The sequence below is a fragment of the Ursus americanus genome, chromosome 8 (genome assembly GCF_024610735.1).
Source record: "Ursus americanus isolate L20-20 chromosome 8, mUrsAme1.1.p, whole genome shotgun sequence".
In the NCBI taxonomy this organism is placed as follows: Eukaryota; Metazoa; Chordata; class Mammalia; order Carnivora; family Ursidae; genus Ursus; species Ursus americanus.
This window is the reverse complement of record NC_142134.1, coordinates 16,803,812-16,818,673: the sequence shown is the minus strand read 5'-3', so window position 1 is coordinate 16,818,673 and position 14,862 is coordinate 16,803,812. Positions and strand designations below refer to the sequence as shown.

Below are 14,862 nucleotides of genomic sequence, written 5' to 3'. Positions count from 1 at the left end.
GATACCTCCAAAGACCCAGGATCAGAGATAAATGCCTTTCCCCATTTAAGGGGTAGAGTTACCAACTTTCAACATATTCCATCTTTTGGGGCCCAAGCTTTGTAGTGAAACTTTAACCTATGGGAAGATGAATGAGTTTAATAAGCACACAGCACAGTTTTCCATTCCTAATGAGGAAGCAGGCTCAGAAAACTTTTCGCCCATCAGGAGCCATTCTGCTGTTATTCTGATGTGTTTTAATGTATATAAATGAATCAGAAACCATGTGGATTGAATTTCTACTAAAAATACTTGGCCTATTGCATAAAGAGAAAGATCACTGGACACAAATATGAGTGGAGCTGGAATGAGCTAGAGAGGGGAGATGTTTAATTAAGCCATATTGTGGCAAGATGAGATCTTTCAATTTCTGGCCATAAAACTCTTGCTTGTGAATTTCCTTTTAGCGTGTACTTTCTTTTCATCTAGCCGTCCTCTAGAAATGTGCAAATGGTTTCTCAACTGGGACTTCATAACTGGAACTTCATAACTTTGTTTTCGTCATAGCATGGTTTATACACAGTTATCACAATGGAGACACCAAATGGGAGGGACTGTTTTTGAGTATCCTCCCCCACCCACCCCACCCACCCCACCCTTGGTTGAAGTTACAGAGGTTGATCTTGGCAGTGAGTTCAGGTAGAGTCTTTCCCATTTGCTGCTCGATTATTGCTCTGTATCAGCTGGCAAATCTTGGCTATCGAGTCAGCTGACCCATCTGTTGGAGCAGTGAGTTTTGGTGCCAAACAGACAAGGAAGGCAGACTCGTGGTTCCAGCTGGGCTCTGGTGGTCCAGGAAGAAATGGCCTCGTGGATTTCTCCATGGCAAGGAAACATTTGCTGCTGAGCGTTGTTTGGAATGAGGGAAAACTTTATTTAAAAACATTTGGAAAGTGGAAATGGAAAATAAAGAATTGCAGCATTCAGAGGCTAGCTGCTCTCTGTGTATAATTAAATATTTCTCCTGCTGGGTGTTTATTTTCATTATGTCTGGTAGTTTGATGTTCTGCAACCATAATGCTGTAATGGCACGCTATCTTTCCTAATACGTTGAATTTACGTCATCCTTTCTCTAAGGGCACTTGTAAACATTCGGTTCACTGCTTTCTGGACTTTGAGGAGTGTGAGTTTTACCCTTAGGAAGCTGGTCAGTGGCCATGGCATGGTTTTGACGGAACAAGCTGGAGAAGAGGTTTTCCTTTAATAAGATAAAGATGAGCTTATGCAAGGTGCATGTGCAGTGTGTAGCAGCTGTGTTGCCCTCTGCACTTCTTTTTGTTTAAGCTCTACCTCCCTTTACTGGCCTGGGTTCGAAGATTTGGAACAATTCAACCCCCTTCATAGCTAGACAGAGAGCCCTTAAGGCATTCCTACACACTTAGGAATGCAGGTTCCTTTAAAGGATGAACACCGTTTATTGTATAATTCTTAAAATTTGGTACTATTTCATCCTCATTTTAGAGCTGGGTTTTAGTTACTTTTTATGATTTTGTTTTAATTACTTCATGGTGTAGGAAATGAAATTTTCCTGTGTACTTTTCTTCCCTCCTCTGCTTCTCATCCAGTGTTTTTCTCTCTGGCCTTCTGTTCTGTTCTAAGAATGCATTTTCAGGAAGGGTGTGAAAGAGAACGAAGAAAGAAATCTCCAAGTCAGACAGGGAGAGCTGGAAAAGTGCTTAGAGAACATTTTAGTACAGCTATTTCACTTTCCCAGTGGGGATGTGTGAGCACGCAGAGGCTGACTTGCCTTGAGTCACTCTGAGAATTGATGACAAACTTGGTCTAGTGCATTTAGTCACTTCAAGTCAGAGGCTTTGCCCTTACAACTGTAGGAGCCATATTTTTAGAATCCCCAAATTTGGTTTTCTGGTCAGGCAATGCACCAAAAAAAAAAAATGTTAATTTACTCATGTAGAAAAGACTTAGAAAGGTTTATAAAATCATACTTTGTTGGACGTGCCTGGGTGGCTCAGTCAGTCAAGCGTCCGACTCTTGATTTCGGTTCAGGTCATGATCTCGGGGTCATGGGATAGAGCCCCGCATGAAGCCTCATGCTGAGTGTGGAGCCTGCTTAAGATTCTCATCCCCCGAGCCTCTCTCTTCCCCCCGCTCATGCTCTCTCTCTAAATAAAAAAAATCATATTTGTTGCATAGCTTATATTTAATGGAAATGATAGCATCATAAGAAATCTGCACTGACTGAAAATCTGGGATAATTTGCTGCTGTTTTTGTTAATGCCCAGAACCTCATGCTGTCTTATCCTTGCCTGGGTTCCAAACCTACCCAGCAAGTTAATGGCGTCTGGACTAAAGCCCCAGTCTACTGACCAAGCCACGGTTCTCAATCTTTAGCATTCATCAGAACTGTTTGAAAAGCTGATTCAGTAGGTCTGGTGTAAAGCCCTAAAATGTGCATTTCTCATACTGTTCCGAGATACTGTTGGTAGTGTGGGACCAGTGATCACACTTTTTTTTTTTTTAAAGATTTTATTTATTTATTTGACAGAGACAGCCAGCGAGAGAGGGAACACAAGCAGGGGGAGTGGGAGAGGAAGAAGCAGGCTCCCAGCGGAGGAGCCCGATGTGGGGCTCGATCCCATAAGGCTGGGATCACGCCCTGAGCTGAAGGCAGACGCTTAACCGCTGTGCCACCCAGGCGCCCCCAGTGATCACACTTTTATGAACCACTGCTCTAGCAGAAATAGTAGATTTCATTTATCTTACTGTCAGCCTAATTAAAAGGGATTAAGCAGGCAAATGCAACTAGTCTTGCTGAACAGCCCCTTGTAGTATTAAACTCAGACCATTTGTACTTGCTTCTTAAAAAAGATTACATGAATTGTGTCGTTTTATCATTTATCCCAGAATAATACAAAATCTCTTGGACTGATGTGTGGTTGTAATAATAATATTATATCTTTTTTCGTTCTTTAGTAAACAAATACATATATACCTTACCTACATCAACTTCCCTTTAAAGTTGTCACAGCCAGTGCCATTTTGCACATTTTATATTTGCACATTTTATATGAAAAAGCTGAGCCTCCTCTAAGACCATGAAGGACTTAAAATCGCACAGCTCCTAAGTGAAGAGATGGTGGGGATTAGAACTCAGTTTTTCTGACTCCAAGTCCTCTGTTCTTCTGACAGCTTAATAGTGAAAATCAAATGGTTAAGGGCACCTCTCATTGTCATGTAAAATGTGTCCTTCTGCATAATATTGGCTATGCAGGATTTATGAGGATTAACCTCAGAAACCCTGAAGTAATTACTCACATTCCAACACTCTTATAACCATCTGAATGCACCGGAAGGATCTGCCTTGAGGTAGCCTTTTTGTTACTGTTTGAGAATTCCTAATGGTTGTTGTGGACAAAAACAAAGCCAAAAATAGCCACGCCCAGAAATGTGCATCTCGCCAATTAGAGTTGCTTGGGTTACTCACAGGCGCTAAGAGGGCGTCCACAACAATTTGTAATCAGAGAGTTAGGCTGAGAAGTCTTCATGGAGGTTATTCTTGAGCATTGACATGGTTCACAGTAGAGGAGGACACAGCCATTCTGGTGAGGGAAAGAAGGGAAGGAAAGGTTGGTGAACCTCCTTCCTTGGCAGAGGTGGAGACTGAAAAGCTGCATGGAGCAGAAAGATGAGGGTGATTCTACATGAGAGGCCAATTGAAAAACCAAGATGTCCTTGCCCTTGAGATACTCAACTAAGACAGTAGTGAATATAATCAGGGCTTCCCTAATGGAAGTGAGGCAAGAGTTCAAATAAGAAATGCAAATTGTATCACCTCCCCTTACTGGTCCTAAGTGTTTTCTGTAGGAAAGTGTGCTTGCAGAGGGATTTGCCATGCATCTTGCAGTTGTGGGAAGTGACCTTAGCAGGTCAGGATGATCTGAAAGTAGCTGGCAGAATGTTACATCCGTTAGTGTGTGCGAAACTCCAGATACCGTACTGACCGAAGGAATCTGCAAAGTTCTGTGACAGACTGGACCCTGGGGGAATCATTTCTGGATATTCTTCAGGAGAAAATGTGCTGTACTATTTAAAGTTGATGAGACCAACCTTTGCCAACTGACAGATGCTGCCAGTAGAAACTTCCAGCTCCTGGACAAGTGACGGTGGTGAGCCTATGGAGTTAGTACACTTATTGAAGGACTCAGTAATGACTCTGAAGTCTGGCCTTTGCTTCACTTGACATTATGTTGAGCTTGAACTGGCTTGTGGCTCACCTCATTTGCTGAAGCAAAGCTGCCTCAGTGTTTAAACATGCCTCTGATGTTTACATGGTCCTGTCTACCCAGAGTCATCATACAGGATGGGTAGAGCCAATGCTATTCACGCATAATTACGTTTGCTTTGAAATGCCTATCAGGCTCCCACTCTGAACCTCAGAGACTGCAGTGATATCCTGCATACAGTCCTCATTTTGTGGCCCTGTCTCCCACTGTTAAGTAAAAGCTGCCTGGAAGACCCCAAAATTAAAATAGAGAAGTAATGAAAAGAGTTTCCTAAGTTACAAATAACTGATGATGATTATAAAATTGATGGTAAGTTTTCATTGCATAATTTGATTGATATGGCAGTTATCATAGCAGCCTTGAACAGAATGCTCTTGTGAACAAGATAATTTATCTCACTGAGTCTGTTTCTGCATAAATATTTTAAAATGAAAGGCATAATAAATCTGTCCATAGCGTATACACAGTGGGCTGCCAAACCTGCCACCTGTTTAAGGTTTTAATGAACCGTTTTGCATTCAACAAAAAGCCATATCAAATTAATGTTGACATTTTGCTTTGCTTCTGCCTTTCATATTCCAGAAACTCTGAGAGATCATTTTGCAAAAATTCTCTAAATGGAGCAACAGTGATCTTTTTATTAGAATTCAACAACAAGCTCCCCCAGAATTCACAGTTATATCTGCAGCTCCACTGGGGCTTGGAGTTGGGGAGTTGGGCGCAGAGTTCAGAGAGTCAGAACCCAGTGAAGTGGGAAAAAAAGCACTGGACAAGGAGTCAAGAAACCTAAATGTTCGTGTTGGTTCTCTGACTGTTATCTGGTGGCCTTTTGGCTCCCGAGGATCAATTGCTGGAACATTCAATGCACGTACTAGGTCTGGGGCTGGCGAGGGCAAAGAGCAGGGTCAGGAGTAAGATCAGACGGTCTGGTGTGAGAGCGGGACAGGCATGCCTATTTATCTCCAAAAGTCTTGCTGAGGCAGTCAGAGTAATGTCATCTTGTTCCCTAAACATATTGCGCTTTAATTCTGTCAAAAGAAGTAGTTGTTTTGAAGTAAAATGATATGTTAAGGAAAGGTTTTCATATTTCCTATCCAGTGTCATTACAAGACACAGGTGCCCGTGGACCTTGAAAAATGGTAGCGCAATAAAGAGGGACATGGAGAGCCGCTGCCTCCTGGAGGCTAGAAGGGGAGGCTTCAGCCTCATGGCATGGAAGTGCTTTTACTGGGGCAGAGCAGAGCACTCCTGTTGGGGCAAAATGGTGCTTTTGTGCAGGTTTTTGTAACAGGCGGCTTTGCGCCTGCACAGCAACGATATCCTCAAATCAAGAAGCTTGGATTAAATAAAGGTCATTAGCAAAAGACACACGTGGAGGTCATTGCTTTGCCTTCTGCTCTGGCCTTCTCTCTCCATCCCCCTCACAACATCTTAATGAGATTTTAATCCTCCATTTTTATGTTAGCATGATTATACACAGAGATTTATCTTGTACTCCTGACCTTGGCCCGCAGTCCACCTTTCATATGCATATTTGGGGGTGGAGGGGATTCAAGTTGGCCACCCAACCTAGTTAGGCACACAGTCTGAGTCTCCCTGCTGTCCCTGAGAGTGACAGCCAGGCAACAATGGACTTAATTAGCCGATTTCACATTCGGTGTGTATTTTCCAGCGAGCCTTTGGACCTGGCAGGTCACTGACGATGCATCCTTTCCTTCTGCGGCTGCTACCATGGCTGCTCTTGATGGTGAAGTGAGTTGTTAAGCATAAACTGTTGTGAGTCCTCTGATAATACTTCACTGGTAAGAGCCCATTCATCTTTTCATTTAATAGTGACCCCTCGAAATGTATACCATGTTCTAGAGAATACATGGCGTGACAGCATCTGGAGAAGTATCCAGACCCATTGGCATCCACGACAATGGAGATAATTTCTTCACAGAAATTCCCTCTGTACCCTTACATCTGTTAAGACGCGTCCTGGGTCTTACTCGTCTCTGGCCCTCAGTTCACAAATTTTCTATCTTCTCCACCCATTCTCACCGAACTGCAGTGCCTCCTTTCAAGACATATGAATATTTAACCGCTCCTCCTTATCCTGCCCAGAGTCACAGTCTCAACAGTTATGCACCATGCTGGGATGGCACGAGAAACCCTCTTACTTGCGTTCCAGAAAAAGTGACCTTGAGCCTGGTCAAGGATGTCAGAACACAGGGTTCTTTCTCTGAGAGTCTCAACAGTGTCTGTGCCTGTGGCTTCTCCTTCAATTCTTCTCTCCCATTAAAGGTCCTAGTTTATCTTCTTTTTTTAAGCATACTTAGAAGTGGAAATAAGGAACAGATAAGAGGAAATATATTGCTTCTGCATAATTGGACCTTCTGTCATATTTTTGGTCTAAGGCTTTTGTGCTTTACTACTCATTTGGAGTTTTTCCTCTCTGACTCTACTCCCTTCCAAGGAGATGAAAACGTCCTTCCAGGGGTCCCAGTGTGGCATGGCCATGAGCCAGTGAAGAAGTTTGGGAAAAGTGCATCATTAATACCTCTATCATCCAGGTATAATTATCTCCAGTACTATAAATCTGGTTAATATGAGCATTACCCAGACTCTCTGGACTGATTAAACAGGCCATTGACGAGAAACAACTGACATCCAATCTGAAATTTGTGAGGTAAATGTTGTTTTTACATGTTTCAGGGTGAATCAAGATTCAGAGAAGTTAGGTGACTAACCCAGAGTTACACAGGTAATAAGTGGCAGAGGTGAAGTAAAAATCGAAGTATTCTGACGTCAAGCCCGTGTGCATTATTCTCCATTTGTATGGCTGGCTATAAGACTGCATATGTCATGAGTTTGGACTTACATTTTGGGTTTCATGAGCATAGCAGTCCCCTCTAACAAGAATGAGGCCATTTCAGTGATGAGCCTTCCTCTTTATATTTCCCTGATGGTTTCCTAAAAATAAAGTGGCAAATACTATAGTGGGGGGGGTGGGGGGGACTTTTAGAGCACAGCTAGTTTAAAGGGTCGTCTTGGCATCCAGGAGTGGGTCTTGCCTGGAATACCAGTGCTTTTACAGAAGAATTACCACAGAATTTTCTCTAAATTCAATGGGACAGCCTTCAAATATATAGAAAAGCTCCTAGTATAATTTTAAGATTTGAAACTAACATGCCATCCTAAGTCTTCCCAAATCTTGTTTTCTGAGAATGTCTAAACCCATTTTTTAAAAAATGAGACAATGAGATTAAATAAGAATGTGTGTATTGTGCTATAAGAAGCCATTCGGGCCAGCTGACTCCAGCATGAGCGACTTGACAATCCTATGACTCAAGTCTAATTTGAGGTCCCCGATGAACAGAGATTTCTGGTTTTGTTTCAGATGCCAGCAGTTTTTCTCCTTGTTTCTTTCTCCAAGAAACACCACAAACCTAACCACATAATGAACAGCATTTGATACAATTAAACATGATGTAAGTTCAAGAAAGCCTTTGCTAGCTCATATGACATTCATCAATCCACTCCCCTCCCAAGGGCTACATCCTGTTTGGAACATTGGAGCTAGTTGTGGCTGGTCAGTAGAAGATAACAGCTGCATTGAGCTCTCTGAATGCATCTGGAAATCACAAGCTCACCCCAGAGAGTGCCCAATTTTTCTAGGAAAGACGCCAAAGAATTTATATGTATGAAACTTAAATGCAACGATTCGGAAAAATCTGTGTACTCAGATTCCCTCTGCAAAATCACAACAGGTTAACAGTGCTTACATGATCTTCACGGGGGAAATTGAATTGTTCAAGTTAGGGAGAAGTTGTAGATCAGCCTTGTTAATATGTGTCTTACATTCATTCCTTTATTTACATGGGAATGGTACTTTCAATTCAATAACAAAATGCTTTCTTATAGGAAGGTAGGGAAAAATAAAGACTGTAGCTAAGATTTGTTGAGTACTTACTATGCATTGGGTGACCTTCAGAATGATTTATATGGAGTATATATTATAATCCTTAAAGCACTCCTAGAGTGTAGGTACTACTATTATCCTCATTTTTTAGATAGAGAAACTGGGGCAAAGTTAAGACACTTGCCCCAAATCAAGAAATACTATAGAGCCCAATTCAAATCAGTCTGTCTGACTCAGGTCTGGGCTCTTAAGCCGCTCGTTACACTCTGCTCTAAGTAGGATCTATTTCAGGAAGCAGTCACCAAACTGAGTTGGACAGTGACCTCTAAGTACCAGTACCAGCGGTCCCATGCCACTGCATTAAAAACAAAAGTGTACGTGAATGTAACTTAGCCACAGAAGGACAGCTATTCCTGATTACCTGTATTGTGTGACCTCACAGTTATACCAACAGAGTGCTTTAATTTGAAAATAGTACACTGGAGTGCCTGCGTGGCTTGGTCGATTGAGTGCCCCGAGTCTTGATTTCAGCTCAGATCTTGATCTTAGGGTCATGAGTTCAAGCCCCATGTGGGGCTCCACATTGAGCTCCACATTGGGCTCTGCATTGGGCTTGAAGCCTACTTTAAAAGAATTGTATGCTAATTTACTGTATTACCAGGAAGCTTAATATCTAACTTGAACGAGAATAGAGTGGTTTGCGGTCCCTCAGACCTCTGCATTTTCCCGAAGCAGAGGCAGTGAGGCTTCATCCTATGAACCGTATAGAATGAGCTGAGGAAAATCGAAGACAGCCATCCTGAGGCTTCCAGCCCCAGTGACTTTCTCACATGGCCACAATGCAGATCACCATGCATTAGTTTGGGGAAAAGCAAGAAGAGAGGTGGTAGAGATGCTTTGGAAATGCAGAATCATCAGTTTAGCCTCCAGAAACAGAATTCAAGAAGTTGCCTTTCAAGGAATACAGAAGTTCAGTGTTGGAGTTGAATACTCAAGAGAAAAATATTCCTGCCGCTTTATGTGGTTCTTTGAACCTTGCCTGCACAGCACATTTACCTCCTCTTGATAGACCTTCAGAAGCAGGCACCAGGAAAACTACATTATCCTAACAGTGTTGGACTTGGGGCAAAGGAGACAGGGTAGAGAGAACTTTCTCCCTCTAAAACTACTCCTCCAAGAAGCAGTATCATTACTCCTGTTTCTCATCAGTGTAACCAGTGCATCTCATGCTTATCCGCTTCATTAAGCACTTTTAAAGACATATAATGAGTATTTGGTTATGAATCTCCCATCCCATTGCCAGAAATGATCTCTCCCCCTTCTCTGCCTGCTACATTCCAAGAAATGAGGGAAAATGATAGGTTTCTGTATCTATGCTGATCCTGAGATTAAGGTTCAAATATTGAATGAGCCAAACTTCTCACTTCCCCTGACTTCATTACCAGTTCTTACCTCCCTCAATTTTGTGTGTGTGTAGGGAATGTGTTGGGTGGGAGACAGGGACAGAGAGAGAGAGGGAGAGAGAGATTGAGGTAATAGGAGGCATGAGTCTTGCTAATAATAAAAAGTTAGTTCTTACAACTTGGGGTATGTTGAGAAGAATGGCAGGGGAGGGAACCTATATTATTTCCATTAAAAAAACTCCCCATCTGTCAGCACATGCTTGCATAAATTCTCTCACACATTGTAATGTTATGGAATGATGAAATTCTATCCCTGCCTTTGAAGGTTATTGATATAGAGAAAACTGCTCTTAAAACCTCATTTTATTGTTGACTCTATACAAGAACCTAGACCATGATCTTTCAATTGTTTGATCTTTTAATTGCTCATTTAACTCTTAACTCATTTACTTATTTAAAAAAGTATTTGAGGGGCGCCTGGGTGGCACAGCGGTTAAGCGTCTGCCTTCGGCTCAGGGCGTGATCCCAGGGTCCTGGGATCGAGCCCCACATCAGGCTCCTCTGCTATGAGCCTGCTTCTTCCTCTCCCACTCCCCCTGCTTGTGTTCCCTCTCTCGCTGGCTGTCTCTATCTCTGTCGAATAAATAAATAAAATCTTTTAAAAAAAAAAAAAAGTATTTGAGTGGGGTGCCCTGGTGGCTCAGTCGGTTATGCGTCCGACACTTGATCTCAGCTCAGGTCTTAATCTCAGGGTTGTGCGTTCAAGCCCCACATTGGGCTCCACGCTGGGTGTGAAAACTACTTAAAAAAAAAAAACAAAAAAACGTATTTGAGCTAATTTATATGAAAACATGGCTTCTATTGGATTAGGTATCCTAGTTTATTTGAAAATATTTTGAAGTTGTTTTACTTTGTAATTTTAACACATTACCTTGTTAAATATATTTTAATGTGATTTAAAAAAAAACACATAACATGAGATCTACTCTCCAGTTTTGAAGCATACATTATTGTTAACTATATGTACAATGTTGTATGGTTGATCTCTGGAACTTTCTCATTTTGCATCGCCTGAAACTCTATATCCATTAAACAGCAACTTTCCATTTCACCTCCCCATAAACTCTGGAAATGACTGTTCTCCTTCCTTCTTCTATGAGTTTGAGTACTTTAGATACCTGATATAAATTGAATCACATAGTATTTGTCCTTCTGTGACTGGCTTATTTCGCTTACCATAATGTCCTGAAGGTTCATCCATGATGTAGTGTATGACAGAATTTCCTTCTTTTTTAAGGCTGAATAATATCCCATTGTGTGTATGTACCACATTTTCTTCATCCATTTATTTGTCAATGGACATTTAGATTGTTTTCACCTCTTGGCTGTTCTAAGTAATACTTCAGTGAACGTGCAAGTGCAAATATATCCCTGAGGTCCTGTTTTCACGTCTTTTGGTGTGATTGCTGGATCATATGGTAGTTCTATTTTTAATTTTTCAGGAGCCTCTATACTGTTTGCTGTAATAACTATATCATTTTCCATCCCTACCAACAGTGCACAAGGGTTCCAGTTTCTCCACATCCTTTCCAACGCTTGTTATTATTATTATTTTTCTTTTTTTAAATAATGACCATCCTGACAGGTATGAGGTGGTAGGAGGTAATAGCTCATTGTGGCTATAGTTTCTGCTTCTCTGATGATTAGTGATAAAACATATTGCATTTTAATTTTTTTAAAGTTTTAAAAATTTTGACTATGTCCAGAGAATAAATCCTGGTATACTACCTAAAAATCTCTGCTCGCTGAGTCATTTATTCTGTGACATGAGAAATGGGCTTGTGCTTGAAACCGAATGGCCTTCTCAGCCTGACTCCTGTGCTGTAGAAGATTGAGAAATACAGGGCTCATTTCATTTTGTGCTTCTTACTGGTTTCTGGTCCCAAGGTCAATGCTATATATTTTAGTTTTTGCTACAATTGCAGCTGAATTCCAGGTGTTGTTTTATGTTTCTGTTATCTATCATTGCATAGTAAACTATTCCCAAACTTAGAGGCTTTAAAATAACAACCATTTTTCTATATCTCATGATTTCGTGGGTCAGAAATTTGGGCAGGGTTTGGCTAGACAATTCTTTTGCTGCAATTGACAGCAAGTGCGGTCACTTGGTATTCATTGGTGGATGAGCTGGTCTACTGGGTTTGGGACAGCTTTGCTCACCTTGGTGCAGACAAGCTGGACTCAAACATGGCTGTTGACTGGAGCACCTATGTGTGAACTTTCTAGCATGGCTGTCTCAGAATAGCTGTAGATGTTTTTTTTTTTCTTTTTAAAAATTAAAAAAAAAAGATTTATTTATTTATTTGACAGAGAGAGTGAGAGGGCACAAGCAGGGAGAGCAGTAGAAGGAGAGGGAGAAGCAGGCTCCCGCTGAGCAGGGACACCCCCCCCCCTCAATGCGGGGCTCAATCCCAGGATCCTGGGATCATGACCTGAGCCAAAGGCAGATGCTTAACTGATTGAGCCACCTAGGCGCCCCAGCTGTAGATTTTCATCGAAGATCAGGGATCCGAGAAAGTGTCCCAATAGACTGTCCTGTACACAGACATTGACATGGACTCAAAGCAGTTATAGAGCTCACCTGTATTTAAGGGAAAGGCCAAGCACTTCACATCTTGATAGAAAAAATGTCAAAGAATTTGTACCCATGTTTAATACACCACATATGGTATAAGGAATAATAATGAGTCAATAAGGAATAAAGGAGATAGAGAAAATATCTATTAGAGAAAAATCCACTATAATTTGTTTTGTTTCTAAAGTTCCACATATGAGTGAAATCATACAGTATTTGTCTTTGATTGACTTATTTTGCTTAAGAAACAAAACAAATGAACAAAGGAACAGAGAGAGAGCGAGAGAAGCAAGCCAAGAAACAGACTCTTAACCATAGAAAACAGACTGATGGTTACCAGAGGGGAGGTGGGGGGGATGGGCTAAATAGGTGATGGGGATTAAAGAGGGCACTTGTGACAAGCACCAGCTGTTGTACGGAGGGGTTGGGTCGCTGTGTACACCTGAAACAAATATTACAATGCATATTAACTAACTGGAATTTAAATAAAAACTTAAGAAAAATACACTCAGATTATAATGTAAAAACGTATTAAGTTCAGAGTGTGAAGTAAATATGCTCTATTATCAAACCTCTTTTAGGTAACAAACATGCATAAACTTAGGAACTTTACTTGTATTTTTCCAGAGGAAGTCATGACAAAGACTGGTTTATCAGGAAAATCGAACCCCTGATGACTGCTTGTATCAATGTGACTTTTTTTTCTTTTTTCTTTTTTTTAAAAAGATGTTATTTATTTATTTGAGAGAGAGCAAGAGAGAGCGTGAGCATGAGCTGGGAGGCGGGAATGGGGGGGGAGGCGGGAATGGGGGGGGAGGCGGAAGCAGACTTCCCACTGAGCAGGGAGCTCGACCTGGGGCTTGATCCCAGGACCTGAGACCATGACCTGAGCCGAAGGCAGACGCTTAACCAACTGAGCCACCCAGGGGCCCCTACTGATGTGACACTTAATGAAAGCTCCCAAATTAACTTCTAGAGAGATCTAGTATTGGAAAAGTTTACCCAGAATATCTTGCAACAATATTTATAGGCTATAGAGCAATGTGTATGAGATAGATGCTGTCTCCTATTTCTCTTTGTGAAGAATGCCTTGCCTACATAAAACAAGTCCCAAAGCCTGATTGGTTATTGAAAAGGAGAGCCTAACTTGTGAAGTCCAAATGTACTTTTGGAACTTTAACACGCCTCTATTCCCTAGATCCTAAACTGGTGTGGAGAGTACTTTAAAGGAAGAGGATAAGATTTTCACTAAAATTATTGTATTATATCAGTCAATTAGTCTTCTCTGCATCAGACATTTGACCAGCAGATATGGGCATTGCAAATATTTTAAGAGAGATTGCCACTAGAAAGTGGGCAAAAGAACCCTGTCCTGATGTAGAAATCTTTCCATTAACCTTTTTGAACCTTTGTCAGGTGTTTCCCCTTTTCAATGTAGAGGTAGGATTGGGGGAAAGGGCCATGTATTCACTAGCTTCTAGAAAAATTTCCCAATCTCCAATTAGATAGATGGAAGATAGATAGATAGATAGATAGATAGATAGATTGACTGATGATTTCAATTAAAATATTTGTTTAGGGAGAAATTAGTAGGAAGAAGTTTTGGAATTTCCTAGATGGTCCTTAGTTTGGGAAACAGGTTAGATTGGTGCAGTAACTGATTTACTTATTTGTTTATTTATACATAGCTTTGGCTTTTCCTTAAGTCCTGGGAAACTGTAGGATAGGTCATAGGAGAGACTCACCGTGATGTTAATGCGGGAGCGACTTGGACGTCAACCAGGCGGTGTAGGAAGAAGGGGATTCGGAGTCGGGCTGACAGTGCACACGTAGAGAACCTCACGGAGTCTATTGTCAACCAAACGTAAGCCCCAGGAGAACAGGAGCTTCATCTGCCTCTCTCGTGGTGGTATGCCAGGTGCTAGAGCAGGACAATTGTTGTTTGCACGGAAATTTTTGTATTATTACTGAAGATGATGGAAGTACCTGTATTACCTTTTGTAATCTGTAAAGGACTAGAAAATGTACTGTTTGTATACATGCTGAAAAAGTTTTCTTGGCCTTTAAGAAACTGTCACTGATTTTTTCTTTCTCTCTCACTGTGTGTGTGTGTGTGTGTGTGTGTGTGTGTGTGTGTTGTACATACAAATACATAGACACATAAATGCAGTTACATTTACATAACTTTGCATTTTTTGGTTTAGCTTTAGCCTTCAGGCTACAAAGAAAGAGTGTGTTAGACAAGTGTATGCAAATATTAGAGAGTTGTCTTTCGTTTCCTAATTATATAGCTGGATCTTCATGTCAATATTATAATGCAGTCATGATTCTTGTCTTAAATAAATCTTCTCAAGTAATGAATTAGCCCATGTATCATACACAGATACACTGGTCCAGTTTTATACAAGGTATTAAAAGTAAATAACTAATACAAATGCAACATTTAGCTCAGTTAGGGAAACAACAATGAATGTGAAGGTAAAAAAGATATGCCTAATACTGCAAGGTGTATTTTAAGCCCAAACTACAGATTTCTACTTGGGATTTTAGTAGAAGAATTCAACCCCCAGACATCATCTGCACTGTGCGTTCTGAGTATTTTGTATGTAGTTTTTTGCTTATTCTGAATTTTCCATT

General features: G+C 41.1%; 1 protein-coding gene across 2 annotated transcripts in view; it reads left to right on the top strand.

Annotated features, from left to right (window-relative positions):
- ARHGAP24 (Rho GTPase activating protein 24) overlaps window positions 1-14,862 on the top strand; it is a 484,542-nt gene that overhangs the window by 179,309 nt on the left and 290,371 nt on the right. The gene's annotated exons all lie outside the window — the stretch shown is intronic.